At 42.6% G+C, this 21756-nt stretch overlaps 1 long non-coding RNA gene across 1 annotated transcript; it reads right to left on the bottom strand.

The window, feature by feature from the left end:
• Positions 1-13986: 13986 nt before the first annotated feature.
• On the bottom strand, positions 13987-21528 carry LOC116153437 (uncharacterized). Its single transcript, XR_010383877.1, has 3 exons — positions 21299-21528; positions 19815-19911; positions 13987-17106 (listed from the first exon to the last, which is right to left on the bottom strand). It is a non-coding gene; the product is annotated as an uncharacterized LOC116153437 (long non-coding RNA).
• Positions 21529-21756: the final 228 nt, after the last annotated feature.

Below are 21756 nucleotides of genomic sequence, written 5' to 3'. Positions count from 1 at the left end.
TCTTGACTAGATCCAAGCACTTGGAGCTTTCTGAAATGACTAAGGGCTGATGAAAATCTCAACTATTTCTTAGAAGAAAGGGTGAGGCCACTGAATGCCAGGATGCTTAGCTGCTTTCATTGGCCCTTCTAGGAAAGGAGAGGTCACAGTTTCATAAGCTTCCCAATGATGAAAGAAAAGAACTCTGACTTGCTCTAAAGAATACAGCTGGGAAATCATAGAGCCAGAGGATTGCTTGAGTCCCTTATACCCGATCATCTGTGATTCAGTTGTAAGACAACCAGCCAAGTTTTAACCAAAGGGCTCCTAGATGCCCAGTACTGTGGAGGGGGCAGAAGTGATGTGAGTCTCGCTCTAAAGATGCCTGCAGTCTGCCTTCATCCAGGAGACAGAAACCAAGAGTTGGAGAACATAGACAAGTTTTGTTAGAATTTCACAGAAAAGATACCAGAAAAGATTTCCCCTACCTCCCTGGCCACTCCTACATCCTCGGCCAGTGAACTTCTGACCAGAGTGTGTCCCAAGGCTCAATGGCTGGACCTCTTCTTGTTCATGCTCAGTTCTCTGGGGATCTTATTCAGTTTCACAGTTTTAATAAAATCTTAACAGTGACAGCTCCTAAATGTTTATCTTTAGCTTGGATCTCTCCCTAGAACTTCAGACTCCAAAACCCAGCTGCTTCTTCAGTCATCACCATTTGCCTGTGTATCTGGCTTCTCTTATTGGACACCTCCAAGTTAGAGTTCCTGATGGGCACCTCAGTCCTTCAAATCTACTCCACCTGCAGACTTTCCTTGTCTGGTGAATAACAATTCCATCTGTTACAGTTGCTCGAACCAAAGAACTTGGAGTCATGCTTGACTCCCATTTCTCCACAACCCACATCCAAATTACCACCAACACTATTGGCTCTGCCTTAAAAGTACAGACAGAATTCAAATGCTCCTCACCATTTCCTAGTCCAAGCCACCATTGTCTCTCTCCAGGATTATTATAACAGCCTCCTAAACAGTCTCGATGCTCCCACCCTGCCCATCTCAATGGAGCAGCCAGAGGGATTCTGTGAAAATAAACTTTAGATTCTGTCCAAATTCTCAGTGGCTTTCCAGAGTCATAGGAACTTCCCTAATAACCCATGGGGTGTATATGACATACTGCCCTTTCCTCTCTGTCCTCCTCTCCCACTGCTCTGCCCTCCTTCACTCTGCTCCAGCTACACCAGCCTCCATGCTGTTCCTCAAACACAAAGGGACACCCTGGCACAGGGCCGTGATGCTGGTACCCTCTGTCTGATGCCTCCACCCTGCCTATTCAAGCGGTTCTCTTCTTCACCTCTTCCCAGTCTTTAGTGTAACCTGCTCAGTGACGGTACACCAGCACTGAGCATTCTTCCCCTTCACACATGCCTCATCCCTCTTCCCTGCTTTTTACCTGCTTTTTAGCATTTACTACCACAAAAACAACTGTACATGTTTACTAGCCAGCTTTTTATCTGTTTCTTCCTACTAGAAGAAAATTCCAATGGACAGTGGAACATAGTGCCTGGTGTTCAGTGAATTTCAGATGAAAAAAAATGGGTGGGGGGTTGGTCAGAGACATCATTGAGGAGCCTGGGTTTGAGTGATGCTCTGAGCCATGGGGAGGACCTGAGTGACCAGAGGCTGAGCAAGGAATGCCTGGGGAGAGAGGCACCAGGCAAAGGCCAGGTGGGGCCCCATGGGGATGGGAAGGACCATACTAACGGACTTACTCTCTGTCAGCATATACCTTCCTGCATTTATTTCTTCCTATTGTCTATTAGTATAAAGGGAAAATCCCACAGCTGCTTTGTATAATAGAAATCTCAGGGATAGAATTCAGAGTCACTGACCTAAATCTAGAGGTGTGACCGTGGACGAGCCGCCTAACCTCTGTAACTCTCTGCTGGTTCATCTCCCAAAGAAGGGGAACAACACTGGCTCGCGTTCTTACGGGGCTGTTGTGAAGATCAAACAAGGTGAAGGATGGGAAAGTGCTTCTCACTCGGAAAGCTGGGCGATTGCAGTGGGGATTAGTGAAATGCATGAGCGTGCCGTTGAAGTAATCTTTCAGACTCACATGTAGATGATCTACCTCCGTGGCAAGGAAAGGAGGGGGGTGCTCCAAATCGGTGACTCATTCAGAAGGCCTTCATCGGGGCTTTCGAATGTGGGAGGGGCATGGGGAGGAGGGGTTGGAAGATGTACCCTCCTGAGGACGTGGCTAGTGTCCAAATAAGGTGCTATTTAGTGCGTGTGCTATTAGTAAATAACAATCCCATTTGTTACAGTTGCTCAGGCCAAAGAGCGTGGAGCCACGCTTGACTGCTGTTGTTCCCTGTGCACCAGGTTCTGGGGATGACTTCTCTGTCCATCCTTACACACATTCATGAGTTGGGTATTATTCCCCTCTTCTTTAGTGATGAGAAAACCAAGGCTCAGGGAAGTTAGGTTAACTTGCCCAGGGTCACACGCATATTTGGTGTCAGAGCCGGAAGAAACTAGCTCTGTTTCCAGAGTCTGTCTCTTTCCACAGGCTGTCTTTTCAGAGATCTTGATGGAATGAATTCAGTAGCCAACAGTCTCAATCACCTGAATTTGGGCAAGTGAATAATACACGAGTCTAACATCAGGGGTCCAGACAGATAGCAGACTCTGAGCTATTAAATATAATTCTAAAAGTGAAAAGGCAGGTCCGTTTGCCACCTGTGAATCTAAACCCTTCTCTAAGCCGCTGCCTTGTGCTATGACTGTTTTCTCATGGCAGTATACGGTAACAATTTAGAAGAAACCAGGGTTTTGAGCTAAATTTTCGATAGAGCATAAGAATAATATTGCTCATAGCAATACCCTCTGGTCTTTCTAAGCATCAGAAATTTTTTTAAAAAACAGTGGTATAAGAAATGCCATGATTTTTTTTGAAGGATTCGTGATCCAGTCTAGATTTTCACTGGGGACACTTCTGTGCAACGTGCCTGTTACTGACCACATCATGGGGCTTAGTCCACGTCCACTCTGTTTACATGTGCAGGCATCTTCACGTGCATGAGTACCACGTATGGTGACAGGTGTGATTTTGGTAATTATGTATGTAAATTCACTTGGGTGAGTAATGAATGTACAGGTGGATGGATACTGGGGCCACCAGAAGGTGTACTAGGCACCTACTGGGTGCTGGTGGAAGGAAATGGGAGGCATATCTCTTTGGATTGGCCTCAGATAACCATAAGAAATATATACAGATGATTTTAAAGAAGTGATCCTATAGGGAAGAACTACTTGGATTTGGAGGCAAAGGAGGACCATTTTTTCATTAGTGTGAAGCACTAGTTAGAGTGTTAGGGGCGAAGGAAGTCTGAGGAATCCAGTGCACTTAGCCATTTCAGTTTGCAAAACTGAGCTGCATTAGAGAGGGTGACACAGAGCTGCATAGGCAGACTTTTTAAAAAATAAGAACCCCTTGCCACCACCGTTTTCTGAAGGTGCCCTGAAACCCTGAAAAATGGGTTTTTGCAAGTTTGCCGAAACCCTGCCAAGATGGGGCAAGGTCAAGAGCTTGGGCTTTGTTTGTCTATTCTACATACACCTGTCAGTATCCACAAATTTCGAACTCCCAGTCTGTCCCCTCCCACCCTCCTCCCCCTCGCAACACTGGAAACTGACACAACACTGTAAACTGATTACAACTCAATAAAATAAAATTAAAACAAAACAAAAAAAGAGCTTGGGCTTTGTATTGAACTCTAACAGGGGCTGAATACCCCTCATCTGCTTTTAGCTCTTTGATCTCAGGGAAACTATTTTCATTTGGAACCTCTGGTTCTTGGTTTCTGCAGTGAAGACCCCTACCTATGTCTCCCATCAGTATTAAATTAGATTAGGTCACAAGGAGCTCAGCAGAGCCCACAGTATCTCACTCCCCCCAACCCATAAAGCCTCCCCCAACCTCTAACTTCCTCTGCATCCTTGGGCAAGGCACTTAGCCTTCTCTCTTCTCATCCACCACATTCAGGTGTTGGATCAGATAATTTCTAAGTTTCCATTAAATGAGTCTAGTCCTATTTTTTAACAGGTGGCTGGGATAGCTAGACGGTATATCAAATTGTCTATTTTCTACACATTTATGTTAATGAGCCATTTTCTGTGCTTTACCACATTTAATCCTCAAAATCCTTCAGGCACTGGTCTGAAGACTTACCTGTGAGGGAGCCATTGCTTTCCCCTTTTGTAAATGAGCAAACAGGCAAGAGTCATGGAGAGAAATGATCTCAGACCACTGCTTTGGCATCCAGCTTGCTGGAAAGACTCTTCTAAAAGGCTTAACAACAGCGTTAAACACAAGTGGAAACTTCCGAATTTTCACTCCATCCATCCCCCTCCTCTTGCACTAAAAGATTTAGTCATCTTCTCTCTATTTTTTTGTTGTTTTTTTCCGAAGTTGCCATTCAAGGCTGAGGTCATGACTCGCCTATGAGCCTTAATCAAATCTGGAAGGCAACAGGACTGAACACAGGAATCTTCCCTACCTAATTCTCGGACTGAACATGTACAAACAAAGTTGATGCTTGAGAATCCAGCCCTTGCTGCCTGAGGCCGTGGGGGAATATCTGTGAATTTTTATTGACTCTTTCCTGATCCTCCTTCTTTGGCATTTGACATACTTGTCACTGGATCCATGGTACAGCCAGTCTCTTTCTCTGGCCACTAATTTATATTTCCCCCAGAGGGCCTAGAACTCTGTCCTACACAGTGGGTGCTCACTGAGCTGGAGATGGTACTGCCAACCAGTAAGTCCCAGATTACATCAAGAATTTCAGCAATTGCACTGAATTTCTGGCCAGCCTTGAGGATTTGGTCAGCCTTGTTCTCAGCCTTTCCCCTCATGGATTCACAAAGCCTAGTTTCAACTAATTCCTAATAATGCAATTACATTTTTGGAAATTGAGCCAGGTTTCATATTTAAATGTTGACTTTCAGCACGCAAAAAAGGTTGGCCAAATGCAGGAGTGACTGGAAGATTTTGGCAAAGAGATTAATTGGGATTTTCCATTTTTAGAGCAGCTGTGTGTGCTCATGCACAGGTAATACTCTGGTCTCAGGGGTTCCCAGGGACCAAAGCGTGGGCAAAGCATGAACCAGAAAACCAACACGCCAGATAGGAAATTATTAGTATTCTCAAAAAGAAAATGAAAAGTAGAGGCAGAATTGAACTATTTCCTCTTTTAAGGAGTTTCTTTCGGGGGGCATGGGGAGAGGTAAGTCGGTTTATTTATTAACATTTTGCTTTAATTTAGTGGAGGTACTGGGGATTGAACCCAGGGCCTTGTGCATGCTAAGCATGTGCTCTACCACTGAGCTAAAGCCTCCCCACCTTGTTTCCTCTTTTAAAATGCAATAATACCTACCTCTCAGGGCCATTGTGGGGATGAAATTAGAACATATATGAACAGGCTAGCTCAGAGCCTTGCTCAGAACCAGGCGCAATGCATGTATTTCATTGTTAATACGACAACATGGGAGAAGGCACTGGTCTGAAGTTAAATGACTGGGTTTTGAACTTCACGCTGCAGCTCACTAGCCCAGCTGGTGCCTTCCCATCTTGAGTCCCAATTTCCTCATCTCTCTAATTGAAGTAATAATCACAGCATGCTTCACAGGGTCAAAATGAGAAGCATATTTTAAAGAATGGCTGAGAAAGTTCTTTGCAAACTAGACAGCTTTCTAGGCTAGATAAAGCATGATTAGGTGTATACCTAATCTCTGTGCCACTTTTTTCAGCTCTTCTCTGTCTGAAATGCCCTCCTTCCCCACACCTCCTCTTCTTCTAAGCTGAATGTTGACGCCCTAACCTTCATTCATAAGTCAGGAGAGCATAATGGCTAACAGCAAAGACTTACATGGTGAGGGTTCAAACGCCCCTCTCTGCTGTTTGTGAGCTGTTTGACCTTAGGCAAGTTACTCTTTGCGCTCTGGTTTCTCATCTGTAAAGCGAGGATAACAACACTCGCCCCTCCATCCTATAATGTTGCTCTGAGTAAATAAGCTCACAAGTTTGAAGTACTTAGGTCAGTATGTATTAAGGCTGATACATATGTTAGCTCTGATTAGGTCAAAGATTTGTTTATTATTTTGATGGATATGTTCTTTACTTTGCATTATTTTATTATTGTGTTCAAACTCCACCCCTCTAAGAAATGTTTTTAGATCTCTTAGTCTGAACCAGTCATAGCCCCGTATTCAGCTGAAGTATACTGGTTGTAGCTCAGTGACAGCCCTGGCCACCGCTTCTGTGTAAACTGCCATCTCTCTCCTGCACTGGCCTATAGCCCTGAGCGACCGAGACTTCTTTTGCCTCTGTACACTTGGTTGATGCACATCAAATATTTGCTGTATTGGACAGGAAGTATGCAAATGTAGGCAGGCGAATAAACCTATATATACTGGACAATAGCTAACAGCAACCTTTACGTGAAACCTGTATTTTAAAGACCGAACACATTTATAACATTAAGCCCCATACCTGACATATAGTAAATGTGTTTACTTGGAAGCATAGAAAGATAACTAAAGGTACAGTAAGTCCAGTGAAAGGTTTCAGTTTATTGGGTCCCTCTCATTCAAAACATACATTAGGAAAGTAAGTGACTTATCATCTAATAAGGGCTAGATTAAGATACATACCAGGGAAAGTAAAAGTAGCTTCTGACCTCCCGGCACTCACATTCAAGAAGAGAGACATTCCTATTACTAAGTGATTACAGAGGCCCTGGGTGCAAAGCTGGGTAGGAGGGATGTGCACAGGAGTGCGCCTTCAGCAGCTCAGTCACTACTCGAAGGCGTGGGCCTCCTTGATAAAATTGCCCAGGTATGTTCATTTGGGATGACTGCACCTTCTTTTCAATAACTAGGGAACCAGCAGAGAAGGCTCTAAGCCACCAAAAGGAAGAGGGGAGCAAGTTAGTTATGAGGATGTGGTGGTTTACACACAGCACATATAAAATAAAAAATAAGAGAGGTGACACCATAAGCCACATCCATAGGATTACATCTCAATAGATTTCTTAATCTCAACCATTTTGATATTAAACGTTGATAAAACACTGTAAAACAAAAAAAGTGCTGGCCCAAAGGGGAGACCTAATCTCCTATTAACTCCACTTCCACCAATGGCTTCACTTTAGCTCCCAATTTTGCTATCAGTTGAGAAATGAGCTTGGACTGGAGTATTTCTAAGGACCACTTCATGTTGACTCTTTTTTAATTTTATTTTTAAACACCTGGTCTGATATAAAAACCAATCTTTCTTTCTCACATCAAATACTACCTCTATTTTGATGAATCCCAGATTGATGTCTCCAAACCAGACATCTCTTTTGAGATCAGGTCTCAAATACCCAACTGCCTACTCTGACACCTGCCTGGGAGACATCTCCAACACACCCTGTTCAAAACTGAGTTCTTTATTGCCAGCAATTCCCCCAAATCCCCTGCAAACTTCTCCTTTGCAGTGTTTCTAACTCAGTAAATAGAAACACATCCATCCAATTGCTTAAAGCGGAAACTTTCTTGATACTCCTCTCTCCTTCACTACCCGCTCCTGCTCAATCCAATCTTTCTTTCAATCTTGTCAATTCTACCTTCAAAGTATGTCTCAAGTCTTCCCGTACCTCACCGCCTACACTGCTCCTCCCTAGTCCCAGGACTCCTCCCTCTTTCTTTTTAATTGAAGCATAGTTGGTTTACAGTGTTGGTTCATTTCTGGTGTACAGCACAGTGATTTAGTCCTAAAGAAGCTCCTCATGCTTCTTTCTAAGTTATCTTCCACACAACAGCTGCGGTGCTTTTCTTAAAATATAAATCAGATCATGGCCTCACCCTTCCTAAAAAGCTTAAAGGTCCAGCTCCTGACCCTCCTTCCAAATTCATCTACTACTCTCTCCGTTTGTACTGTGCTGTCTTCTATCTGGCCTCTGCACCTGCCATGTTTCTACCCCCTTTAGGGTTATTGACCTCTGTTCCCTCTGTCCAGCACACTTTCGCCCTCACTCTTGGCCTGGATGACCCATATTGTTTTTTCAGATCTCAGCTTAAACGTGACTTTAATAGAGGGGCCTGTACATTAGGTAAATTACATTCTTCCTCCACCTCACAGCACCTCATTTTTTCCTGTATCTCAGTTACCATAATTCATCACACATCCTTGTCTGTGGATTGGCTTACAATGCTTATCTCCTCAACTAGACTACAGGCTCCTCCGGGAGCAGGTCTGTGATTGTTCTTTGTATATGCAAAGTCTAGCCTGGTGCTTAGCACATAGTAGGTGCTCAAATCATAACTTTCGTGGCTGCATATTGATAGGACTTGAAAATAACAACATATGTTTATTCTTTGCTGAAAAGTCCAACCAAACGGCTGGTAACATAGGGAAACATAGTTGAATATTTTCTGTTTCATCAGTCTTTTTAGTTCCTAACCCTTAGTGTCTTGGAGCACCCCTCCATTTCCTTACTGACCCTTCCCAGTTTTCAGCGTTGTTAAAGGAAATATCTTGGTGTTACAAGTTCCTTGGCTTTGCTCCCCTTAGACACATTTCACTTTGTGCAGGAATTAGGCTTCCAGTGTTGTGTTGGGTGAGCAGTGTTGGAGGCAGGATGGGGTAGAAAGGGGGACAAAAAGGAACTATATGGGAGAGGTGGTTACCCTTGTACAGCTTGGACATTATTCCATGTTGTTGGAGAGTTTTTTCTTTTTTAATGCCATGTATATCCAGTGTTCTCTTCTTTCCACCTCTAGGAATCCAAAAATAAATGAGCTGTTGATCATGGGCATGGCACTGGCAGAACTGGCAAAAGCGGGCAAAGGTGCTCCCGATTCTAGGGAATCTGCTCTTGCCGCTGCCACGCACGCCCTGGCCCCTTTGGAGATTATCGTGCTCCTGTTTCTGCTGAGTCCACTGGGTGCTTTGTTCCTTTTAAGCGCCTATTGTTATAGATTGCAGGAAGTGGGACACGGACTTTTGAGTAGTTGTTTTGCTTTGTTTTTTAATACCTCTGACAGAGGCCCGTTGCTTCATCTGCTTAACCATCGCCTTGTTCTGCTACTGGAGTGAAGCCCTTACCTCCTCTCCAGCACCCATGCTCGTATTTGCTCCCCTCTTCCCTATCAAGACCAACCTGCTCCTAATCCCTTTTTATGCTACTGTGTATTTACCCCCTATTTACCTTTTCATATTTACCGTTGGTGGGATCTGCTCTGCATTTGTTGCAGAGACAGGAGGGATAGACTGATGCATGGATTCTATTAGCGGGACGAAGTCGGTCCAAGATTCTTCCTGTCATTTGGGTCAGGCCTTTGGTACAAAGTTATCCTCCCTCCCTGTTTGAGTAACTCACCCATCAACTGAAGGACTTGAACAATATATAGAAATCCACCTTGTTGATCCTAGAAAACAGCCATGAGAAGTTTGCACTTTGTTTATACCTTTTTCTAAGACTAAAGTTAGCTCAAAACAAAGGATTTGTTCCATTTGGGTGCAGGGGAGGGGTAGGGAGGGTCTAAGGTAGAAAGAGGAGAAAGAGGAAGAAGGTACCAAGAAGGAGGATCTAATACTGGATTTCAGTTCCCACTACTGGGAAATGGTTCATTTCCAATTCTGCATTTCAAGAATATCAAGACTTTCTGATGATCTTTTTTATTCTTTTTGGATCAGTATGAATCCTTAGCTATAACTTATGTCTTCCTGTACTGAAAGGGTTAAAATATTTGGGGAAGTGAAATAACATGTCTAAGGATGGTTACAAAGTCAAGACTGGAGCCTCAAAGACATTGGTCCCCAGATATAATCTGGGTCCCAGAATCAGTAATGGAATAACCTGACGGCTTCACTTCACTGTGATGGTTCACTTATTAGTTTGTCCATTCTCTCAGTGTTCAACAACCACTTTGAAATGCACATGATCATTTTCAAAGTACTTTCCTTTCCAAATGTACTTGATTCTCACGGGAATCCTGCGATGCAGTCCCATAACAGAAATTACCATTTTAGAGAACAAGAAACTGAGACTCACAGAAGTTAGACAGTTGTGGAACTTTAACTGGAACCCAGATCGTCAGACTTCACAGTGAATTCTCTTTCAGTTCTACCTACTTTAATTCAATCAAGATTTCCTAAGTTAGTGCCATGTGCTGGACACAAGTCTAATACAACAAAAATGAAGTACTCTTGTCTTTGAGGAGCTTCTAGCCTGTCAGAGGAAGGCAGACATCAAGGCCCGGGTGTGGAGTGGAGGTAAGTGCTGGGTTCCTTGGAGAATGCTGAGAGTCTGGGGTAGAAAGCTGTTTAGGAGACGAAACTGGAAAGAAATCTGAGGGTCTAAAGAGCTTGATTTCATGGCCGACCATCACCATTGTCAAATCTTCTCAGTATATCTTCCCAAACTATGCCCTTTATTAATGGCATTATTAATCTTTCTCTGTTCCATTTTCTTTTGAGCATTCTACTGGCTTTTCAGTACTGGTGTTTCTAAAGGGTAGGGTTGTTCTTAGCAACCTTGCTGTTTAGACACCAGAAGCAGCTGTATTTCCAACTAATTTTAAGACTGCCAAAACTTTGGTGGTTTTATGCATGTGCCATTTTTATATCCAACTCATCACTGTCCGGCCACAGAATAGAAATGGTTACTACTCCTGGCACATAGGCCCAACCCTGAGGCAGGCTGGGCCTTAGGAACTAGGGTGCTATGGAAACAGGTCTGGATGCAGCGCTGGCACCTGCATAGATCACCTGTTAGTGTATCATCAAAGGTATGGGATACCCAGAGGGTTGGAGTAAGCCTGGGCTTAGCTGAGTAGGCATCAGGATGTATTAGGGGTCCAGATCCTGTTAAAGCTGGTGCTGGGTCCTGGTGTCCAGACTGTGGTTGTTACTTGAGGCTGTGTGCTTTGGAATAGCATGATGCTGGGTGGCCTGTCTGCTCCTGGTAGAACCCTTCAGGCACATGAAGATAGAAAAGTCAGAACCCAGGCCAAGCTCTGGTCTGAAGGCTGAGCCAACCAGTGATGGTGGTGGAGGACACAGCGGGGACCCTGCATGCCCCAGGCTCTCGCGGGCCTGTCCGTCTTGGGTAGTGGGTATTACTGGATGGTACACTGAGGCAGCTGGGCTATGTCCTGTTCTGATCAATACCGGATGAAAAACTCAGAGAGTGGACCTGCCCAAAGAAGGGAGTCGATGCCTCACACTGGTGTTGAGGTGGGAGGTGGGAGGTGGGACACAGCTCCTGAGAAGAAACCAGAGAGTTTTATTCAGCTCAGAATCAGGAAGTCTGGGGCCCAGCCTGGCAAGTGGACTACCTCTTGCACGACCTAAAGCAAGTTTTGGCATGTTTCTGGGCTTCTGTTTCCTCAGTAGACTCATGCCCTCTGGGGTCAGAGTCCCCTGTTGTATTTACACTTGTTTCCCCAGCATCTAGCACATCGTCTCTCCCACGAGACTGCTGATGAACTGGGTGTTGTGTGAATGCGGAAGCTGAGCATGAGCAATCCCATCGGCGGCTTAAAGGAAGAGGGGCTTATCAGAACTGTGGTCCTTACCTCACCTCCTAGTTCCTGATGCCCACCCCCATGCTCTTTCCTGAGAACCAGACATTCAAACAATGGTACAGGCACTCCCTAACCCCACCAAAGTTCCTAACAGCCTTGTGATTCTTTGAAGAAAAAAAAAATGATGTAATTTTTTTTAATTGTCTTCCTTAGAATTCCCTAGTCAAACATGTTATAAGAACCATGAACAGATCCCCTGTAGTCCCAGAAGGATCTCAGAGAAGGTCTATTTACCAGGAGAGCTCCTGGGTGGCCTCACAGAGAGAGCAAAGTAACCAGGAAACCCTCTGACATTTGCAAATGCCGTGAGACACCAACAAACAAGATAAGCACACCTAGAGGAAGGGGGCGGGGATAGATCACAGGTTTACAGGGTCTGTTTAATCTTGTTAGGGTCAATGTGTTCAGAACGGTCATGTTTTATTGGTGTGGAGACACGTGTCTCCCTGAATGAAAGGTCTTCTCCAAGAGAGAGTGGGCAGTTCTCACTTTTGCTGTAGGCCCTGAAGATGTGGAGGTCAAACATTCCAGTCTGTGAATTAGAGGACTAATTGCTTGCACTTAAAAGACTTTACTTAGGGCTTTTCAGTGTCTTGAGTGTGTGCTTGTGAGTTAGATAGATAGATATTAAACTAATATATCAACATTACACAATTTGGAAGACAAAGAATAAAGGAGAAAAAAAGCATCCATAATCTACTACCCTAAGACAGACAATGTCAATAATTTCGTTGTTGTTGTTAATTGTGCACTTTTATTTATACCCAGACTAATTTTTATGTAGAGTATTTTTAAACATAGCTATAAATATACTATTACATATATTATATATAAAATATATATCCTATACATGTATGAAGTAGGATTACATATAATACATACAAATAATTTTATATGTAATCCTACTTATTTTTACTTTATCTGATACCATAAACATTTTCCAATTCTAATTTTTAAAAATTAGTCGTATTATAATTTATTCAACTTTTCTCCACCCAACACCCTTGCCCCCAGCCCAGTCATGATGGGACATGTATGTTATTCAACTTTTATGTTGTTAGATATAACGCTTGGATACGTGTACTCAGTCAAAGTTTTTTTTCCCCCTATAAGTTGAATTGCATCTTGAAGATAAATTCCAAGAAGTAGAATTTACTTTGTCCAGATGACTATGTTTATGATTCTTGAGACATGCAATCAAACAGATTGCTGAGAGTCATGGAGTAGGGTAGGATTCAGTCTCACCGCATTTCACCAAGAATTGTTTAAATGTCAGCCTCCATAGTGAATATAAGTGTTGGTTCAAAGATCTTATAACCATTTGGCAGAGAAGTTGATACAAGTGGGAAAAGGTGAAGGGAAAGAAGAAAGAGACACTTAAAATTCAGTACAGCACTGGAACTGGCCACCATGGGTAACTGACAATTGGTTAGAAATGGATGAGGCATATCTGAAATAATATATATCAATGTAATAGCAGTCCTCAGTTTACTAAAGTGAGTTTACTAAAATAAATGATTCAAGGTGGACTGGTTGATGGAAATCTACTACTAATGTGCGGGATGGTCTGGGCAAACCATTTCCTCTCTGGATTTTTCTGGTTTAGATGGTGGGGTCATATTAATAATGAAGACAAACATAGAGTTGTGGGGGCCAGCCAGCTGTTCTTCTCTAGACCCAGAGTTGAACTCTGATGAGACCCACAGTTCTATTGGAGTTGTACAGTGAAAAACCAGACATTCTATGAAGCTCTTGGGGCTCCCCCAACCTCAGTACTGAAACTGCAAGTATTATACATCCCATATGGACTGATGGCTAGATCTTTCAAAGCCTTGTTTCCCTGCAGAGTTTTCAGAAAGAAATGTGGAGTAAGCAGATTAATGAGGTGGCCTGGGTCATCTACCACCATGACAACATTTGGCCTTTGGTGCCTCCCTAGCGTTCTCCTGACAGTTCTTTGTCCAGATGGTGACACAGAAATTAGCTAAATTGCTTTCAATTTAGTAAACTAAAGGAATAAATGCAGGTTCCCCCAGATTTCAAAAGGGACCTGGATCACCTTTTGGAGATTTCTGGTACTGAAATAAAGAAACAAAACCCTTTCCCCCAATTTTTTTTTCAAAAATATTTTTTAAACAAAAAATTGAAAAGATAGTACAGAGAACAACCCTGTACCCAGTTTTTTGTATTATCAACATTTTATATTAGTACGGTACTTTTTTTAAATTGAAGTGTAGTCAATTTACAATGTTCTGTTAATTTCTGGTATATAGCATTGTGATTCATTTATTCATTCGATACACACACATATGTATATTCCTTTTCATATTCTTTTTCATTATAGGTTATTACGAGGTACTGAGTATAGTTCTATTTGCTATACAGTAGGTCCTTATTGTTTATCTATTTTATATATAATATTTAGTACCTGCAAATCCTGAACCCCCAATTTATTCCTTCTCCCCTCTCCCCTCTATAGTGGTAAGTTTGTTTTCTGTATCTGTGAGTTTGTTTCTGTTTTGTAAATAAGTTCAGTTGTGTCCTTTCTCCCCCATATGGCACATTTGTAACAATTAATGAAACAATACTGATACAATATTATTAGCTAAATTCCTTCATTTATTCAGATTTATCTAGGTTTGCCTTACGTCTTTTTCTGTTCCACAATCCCATCTGGGATACTACATTAACACTAAGAGGTCACATCTTCTTAGGCTACTCCTGGCAGTGGCAGTTTCTCAGACTTTCCTTGACAGTTCTGAGGAGTACTGGCGAAGTATTCTGTTGGATGTTCCTCTGTTGGAATTTGTCTAATACTCTTCTCATAAATAGGCAGGGGGTAAGGGAGGAAGACCACAGAGCTAAAAAGCCTTTTCCATCATCTCATATCAAAGGTACATGAAATCAACATGATTTATAATTGCTAAGGTTGACCTTGATGACTTGGCTGGTGTAGTGTTTGTCAGGTTTCTCCACATAAAATTATTTCATCCTCCCTTCCTCCCTTCCCATACTGACTCTCCTCTTTGGAAGGAAGTCACTATGCATAGCTCACACTTAAGGAAAGAGGAATTATCCACTCCTCCCCATCCTTGAGGGTAGGATTTACAAAAATATCTATCTACATAAGTTATTTGGAATTCTGCTAGGAAGAATTGTCTCTTTTCTCCCATTTATTAATTTATTCAATTTTTATATCAGTATAGATTCATGGATGGATATTTATTTTATACTTTGAATTATAATCCAATATTACTCAATTTAATTTTTTTTTCTCAAAACTTTACAGTTTTGGCCATTAGAAGCTCTTCCGATGGCTCCAGTGTCTCTTTGAAATACCCCCCATTGATGTAGCTTTTGTTTGCTTGCTAGTTTTTTAGCAATTCCTTATTTACGGGGCTACAAGATGTTCCATTCTAATTTTATGTACTTGCTGCCCTTGCCCTAGATCTAGAAGCAGCCACGCCTTGCCCTCCACTACTGGAGAGTGGTGTCAGACATCAGCACCTGCCACTAGCTGTGCTCTTTGCTGCTGCAGCGACATTGCTTCTAGGCCAAACACATATTACATTTTACATTTGAAGATCAACACATACACAATTAAAATACAGTAGCACCATCCATAAGACAAGTAAAGGTTGGTTAACAGTATGAAATCACAGCACTGTAGGGGCCCGCGGGGGCTCCTACACTGGGACCCACACCTAGAGCTTGTGCACGATGGTCTTCTCCCTTCCGTCCTGTCACTGCACTGCTAAGACTGATGCACAACCTCAGTGGAGATTATGCCAAAAGTCCAAAGGTGGCAACTTTTCTGAATGTAAGGCCTCAGCAAATGGCCCTTTTGCAGGGCTGCCCACCCTATATCCTCTTTTCATGGTAAGCCATGGAAAATGCAGTGGATTTAGAATCAGGGTGTCAAAGCTCTGGATCTGGCTCTGTCTGATCCAGTGTGTGTGGCAAGTGCATTCTGTGTGGGCCTCAATTTCCAAATATATGAAATCAGTAGTGCTGAATTAGATAATTGCTAAGGAGCCTCCCAGTGCTGGTATATTATGACTCTCAATAGCTGTCCACTGAGAGAATGTAGTTGGCTCCATCTCTCCTTGTACGTGGGCATCAATACTCCAGAAGGTGTAAGGGGAGGGATGGTGCTGGGGTGGAGTTCACTGCTAATAAACAGGAGCTACTTGATTATTTCCTGAAGATGCCGACGTCTGTTAAAGGCCTTCTTATGTCTAGACAACCAGGCCTGAGAAACTTCAGACCTTTCTTTTTAAAGAATAAAGATTTTAAAAGTATAGGAAATATTGGTAGAAAGTATTTCTCTTTCATTGTTTTCAAGTTTGTTCTGGTAGAGCAAGCTTTTTTTTTCTTTTTTTTTTTAAATAAGGGCAAACTCCTTATCTGTTATTTCCTTTGACTTCAGACAATTACCTTTAATGCAGTGATGGGTGAGCTACCTCTAAGTTTCTTACCAGGAATCTCTCTCTAGGTTTTTTTTTTTTTTTCCTTCTTCTTTTTTCTTTTTCTTCTTCTTGTGTGTGTGTGTGTGTGAATATTATGATATTTTTTACATCCCTGTGGGTCCCAGTGGCTTAAAGAGTGCCCAGTTTACAAGTGTCAACTCCTTCCTATCATTACTGGGACAGTTTCCAAAAACAAACGGAAGAAGAAGAAGAAAAAAAAGAGAACTGTAGTGCAGAAAAGACACTTGGGAACTGTCACATCTGATTATGAATTCTGGAGATCAAAGGTACAAGGGCTTAGAATTGGCCTCCTCCAACTCTTAACATTTAAAATCTTCAGATGGCTTTTGGACCTACTCAACACAGTCCCAGACTTTGGTCTATAATTGGTTAAAAATTGATAGAGGTGAGGATTCTGGGACTGCCCTCTTTACTTAGAAGTTTACATTTTAACTCCTTCTCCCACCCCAGGGACACATATACACACAGCTCCTTTCCAACCCACCTCCAACTTAAAGTTATATGAATATGTATTTAGATGTAAAGGCATAGGATTTGGAACAGACAGACAGCCTGTAAATCATCTGGGTTATTCTTTCACACAGTTGAGGAAACTGAGTCCTGACAAGTGATTTTGCTCCAGGTCCCATATGGAGTTCCAGGCAGAATTGTAATTAGAAACCAAGGTTTTTTGGCCACAAACCCAGTCATTTTTTTTTCCCCTGCCTCACACTGTGCCCTCACGGAGTTGCACGTTTATGCGTACATCTCTGTATGTACATATGTTACAGAGACACCGACATGTAGGAATCATGCACCGAGCATCTGTGGTCTGACCTCAGGGAACAGTTTAATGACTCGGATTTCAGGCAGCTGAAAGGGTTCTGCGGGTGGAGGTTGAAATAAACAAGAAAAGCCACTGTGGAGATGTGAATGGAAAAGTACCGAGCACTCCCTCCCTCGGCACATTCTTCTGCTCTCCAGCTCTCCCTGCCATCAAGCTGGCTTCAGATAGGCTTCTGCATGGTCAGGTGTACAGAGGGCGGTGTGGAGAAGAAAGAAAAAAAAATGCAGACACAACAGGCAAATCAAGTTTTTCCACTTCTAGCCTTAGGTAGTAAAGACAGCTCAGTACAGCACCGGCGGGAGGGTGGGCCAGTCACCCAGAGTTTACAAACATTCAAGTGCTCTCCTCCCTGCATCCCCCTCCCCGTTCAGCTGCTGCTTTCCCTCATGCTAAGGTTTCATAGGAAGTGAAAACCCTGTTATTCAAAACAGTGATCGAATGCAATAAACAAATGATTATGCACCCCCCCCATCACTTCTCTATGTTAAGCTCTTGATATTTATTTCCATTTTAAATAAGTGAGAAAAGTGTGGAAAAATCAGTGTTGTGGGGAAAACTCTGAGCTAGGCTGGAAAGGTTTCTAAAGAGAAAGAAAAGTCTTAGAATAATACAGGCTGAAAGCAGGCAGCATATGGATCAAAATTAAATGTTGACACTTCTTTTTCTGAAGGTACTGACTGGAAATCATCTTCTTTTTTTTTAATGTCTCAAAACTTTCTGCTCAATTTCTCTAAATCACATCAAAAAAAAAAAATCCTTTCTTTCTCCAAGGATAATAGAGAGCTTGTTTACAATAGTTCTGAGTGAAGGATTTGAAATAAAACGAATGAGTACATAAGATACCCCATAGCAATCAAAAGAAGTGTCAAGGATTGCAGCACAGGTGACAGGCATAACCAAGCCCGAATGACCATCACAACTTAATATACATCATGACTTGGAGTTCGTTCGGAGAACCAGTTTACAATTTGCACAGAGCCCAAAGCAGACTCACTTTCCCCAATTCTGCCAGCAAACAAGACATCCACCTCCAAACCCATGTAGTCAGAGCACCTGGATTCTCTAAACCGACACAGGACCATCAAACCAGGCTGACCTCTTAGTGGTGTTCTGGGGTCATGCACGTCTTGCCCGCAGTGATGACTATCCAGTACTCTTGAAAGAAGGAAGCCTCGAGGGAGGAGCTGAGTGATGGATTAGCAAGGTTCCTTCCAGTTCTAAAATCTATAATTCTGTGATGTGACAGTTTAAAGATCTACCAAGGTACCAGAAGTTCCTAAAAGGTGAAACCAGTTTCCTATTTGGAGCCCCCTTAGAAAGAGGACAAGACAGTGTTTATTTAAGGATAGTTTCCTTTTCAGCTATGACTGAATCATGGGGAAGGCTTTGTGAGGGGAACTTGATGCAAAAATCTATTCCTTTCCTTAAATAGATGTAATATTAGGACTAGGGTATTTTATTTTGTAACAAAGCTTATCTTTATCCAGAACGTGTGCTTATGAAACTATTACTATGCCCAGACCACCAAGGCAAAGAGGCTGGCTTGGTCCTTTGAGCATTAACAGTCAGTAACTATTAAATCATAGGACTGGTTGACACATAGTCCCTTCAAGTCCACAGGAATCACGCATAAGACCCCAGACATGGAATCTCTCTTTAGAGCTTCTTAAGTATTTGAATATATTCAAGTCAATCCTTTCTTTAATCCTATTCCATAGCACTGCTGGAGTGAGTGAGGTGAGGGACATCCACACGTGAAGCCAACTGGCTACTAATAAGTGGAGATCCAGAATGAGAGAAGGCAGGACATTCTGGAAGGAATCCAATTGGTGTAAAATTTGATAGTTACTTTCCCAGGAATTGAAAAGAGATTGAGAGGTGGGTACACAATTTTCCTCACTATTCATTCAGTAGAGAGAAAGGGACCCACCTAAAAGTAAGTCTTTATCTTTTGAACAGTTTCAATTTTATTTTCTTCTAAAAGCCTCCTGTTCTAATCAATCTCTTTCAATATGAACACTTTAATTTGGCCAAAAAACAAACAAACAAAAAAACAAAATCAGTAGTAGAAATGTGGGACTCTGGCACTTGGCCCCAGAAATAATGTTCTGAGAAGGTCTGAGGTCCCTGGTAGTGGGATTAATTCTCTATAAAGCAGACCTGGGTGGGGTCGCCCTCAAAGGGCTCCCTGAAGAGACTTAAACAGGGCTGAGGTACCAGAAGGGTGAATTCATTCCCAGCCCCCACTCTGGTTGGTTCTCCTGCCAGAGGGAGATTTCCCTTTGCTCTGCAGCGCCCCCATGGGGCTAAGATTGGAGTGGCAAAGAGAACATAGGAGGGACAAGTTGTGTGTTTGAGGGGGGAGGAGACAATGAGGTAGAATGGCAACTTTGACAAATAGGTGACCAAAAATTACAAAAGTGATCTCACTGTAGAATCAATAATAGGGCAGAGCCATACAATTCACATCCCAAACCACATAGATACACCTGAGAAACCCTAAAGTTCTTATTACACGTAAAAGAAAAAATTATCAAACACATAAATACACAAAGAAGATCACTTCAGCAAAATTGGGGTGTCATTTTGAATCCAGTGGGATTCCTTTACAACTCTTTGAAAATGAGGGAGAAGAAGACAAAAAAAAAAAAAAAAAAAAAAAAAAACCCAGATAGTCTGCCTTCTGGCAAAACAAACCTGCACTTGACGATACCATGCTTCTTTGGGGGTAAAATGCTCACTCCAACAACAGTGACAGAATTAGGCCTATGTATATTTTTCAAAAACCCTTCACAAGACAGGCTTTTTCTGCAAAGGCTGCAGTAATCCATCTGTCAATAAGTATTAAAATATTCAGATTTCCCAGGGACAGATACTTACGCATATTTCCTAAGCTCCAGCCCTCGTGGAAAATAATCAGCCCCTTTGGATCTCTCCTGATTCTGAAAGCCTCAAAACAGCTTTTTCAAAAGTGGGGCTGCATGGAAAACAACATTTTCAGCGATAGATCTGAACTTCTTACGGACTTCTTCCGAGAAAGAGATCCCAAATTTCCCAGGAAACAACCAGCAATCTTTCATAGCTCTGCTCACTTCTCCACTAAAAACCCAAATGTGGGGTTAGGAGAGGTAGATTATTTGGGAAGATATCATTATTGGAAATTAACACGTGCAGAAATTTTGTGGAACCTTTAAGAACTCGTCTGTAATTTAATGAGTCGCCTGAAGGACTCTCATAGCCAAGGCTCAGAACAGCCTGACCTTTGAAAGCTGCTTCTGGTCCAAACATTTTGGGTTAATACTTGAGGAATCTGAAATATTATTTTCCCCTCACACCCTTCTTTTAAGAGAGAGACATAAAAGAAACAAGAGTCTCCCTTATTCAGGGATGAGTAGGAGGGGAAAAAACCCCAACCAACATTTAAATAGGGAAACTGGCAGTTCTGAGTAAACAAACCAAGGCCCACAGTGAAATGATTCTGCACTGCATTTGCCTTTAAAAAGAGGAAGGAAGGAAGGAAGGAAGGAAGGAAGGAAGGAAGGAAGGAAGGAAGGAAGGAAGAAAGATTCGCCCCTTTTCCTCCTCCTCTTAACTCAGCTCTAACGCTAAGAGGACTGTGCTGCGTGCAGCGCCTTGTAGTTGTAGCACAGTCTGTTCTAAATACACGCAGTATCTGTGATACTGGCATGCCAGGCCTTTAGAATTCCCTCCGGCTGATCTCTTTAAACACAGACAGGAGAGATTTTTTACAGCGACCTTGAAACGAGCTGGGAGGCAGAGGGGGTGAATCAAAACCTTAAGAAAAAGCAAAACACAAACACATATTTAGCTCACAGAATTCTGTAGAACACACGCTTACACAAACCCACATACACACAACGTTTCTTGTAGCAAGAAATTTCCTAAGAGTCAACAATAACAGAAAGAGTAAACCCACCACTTGCTGTCCTGGAAAGAAACAAACCAAAACAAAACAAATCCTTTGAACATGTTTCTCAAGGCAAGGAGAGCCTTCTCTTAGTAAAAGTCCAAGGGGAAAAAGAAAATTGCACCCCTCCCCAAAAGTGGGGGTTGGGATTGCTACATACGACCAAAAATTTAAGCTGCTTTCAATAGAATCAGTATTAAAATAACACATCTTCTTTAAAGCGCTTCAGGGATTAGACAGGGGAAAGAAAGAAACACTCAAAACAAAATCCAACCGATGCGGGATCCTACGATTTACGTAACATCACAAAGTTGCAAAAGGCGAAAATCAGAAGCAAAAATCCGAAAACAATCAAAATACAACCCCAAATCCCAAGCCACTACACCAGGAAAAAAAAAAATACTGTCCCAAATAAAAATAAAGCAAATGAACCCACCGAAAAACTGCTTGGCAAATATTTTTCTCGTGGTGCCTAATATTTCTAGCTGGAGAGAGCTGTGGTGTTTATTGTTTTTTCTCTTACTCGCCTCGAAACCTACTATATATAACAGACTTTTTCCAACGGTTCGACCTTCTCGCTCCCTTTTGTGTATTGAGCTCGAGGAGCTGAGTTTATGGGTAAGAGAGGAGGAATTAGCCCCAGACCCCGGGAAAGCAAAGCGCACTCCCCCTCTTATGTCACCGAATAGCAAATTAGTTCTCAGAATTCCAGAGGCCGAGCTTTGCTACAGCGAAGACGCCGACGTCACAGAGGGGGCGCCCACGTGATGGTGGCGGAGCAGACCGTACCATCGTCCCGGGCCTGGGGAGGGAGAGCCACCGTCTGGCCCCCGGAGCCTCGCATCTAAACCTCCAAACCCTAGACGCCAAGGCCATGAGGACCTAGGAATATGC

This window comes from Camelus dromedarius, chromosome 2 (genome assembly GCF_036321535.1).
Source record: "Camelus dromedarius isolate mCamDro1 chromosome 2, mCamDro1.pat, whole genome shotgun sequence".
Lineage (NCBI taxonomy): Eukaryota > Metazoa > Chordata > Mammalia > Artiodactyla > Camelidae > Camelus > Camelus dromedarius.
The sequence above is the reverse complement of the archived record's forward strand: the minus strand, read 5'-3'. Positions and strand labels throughout refer to the sequence as shown.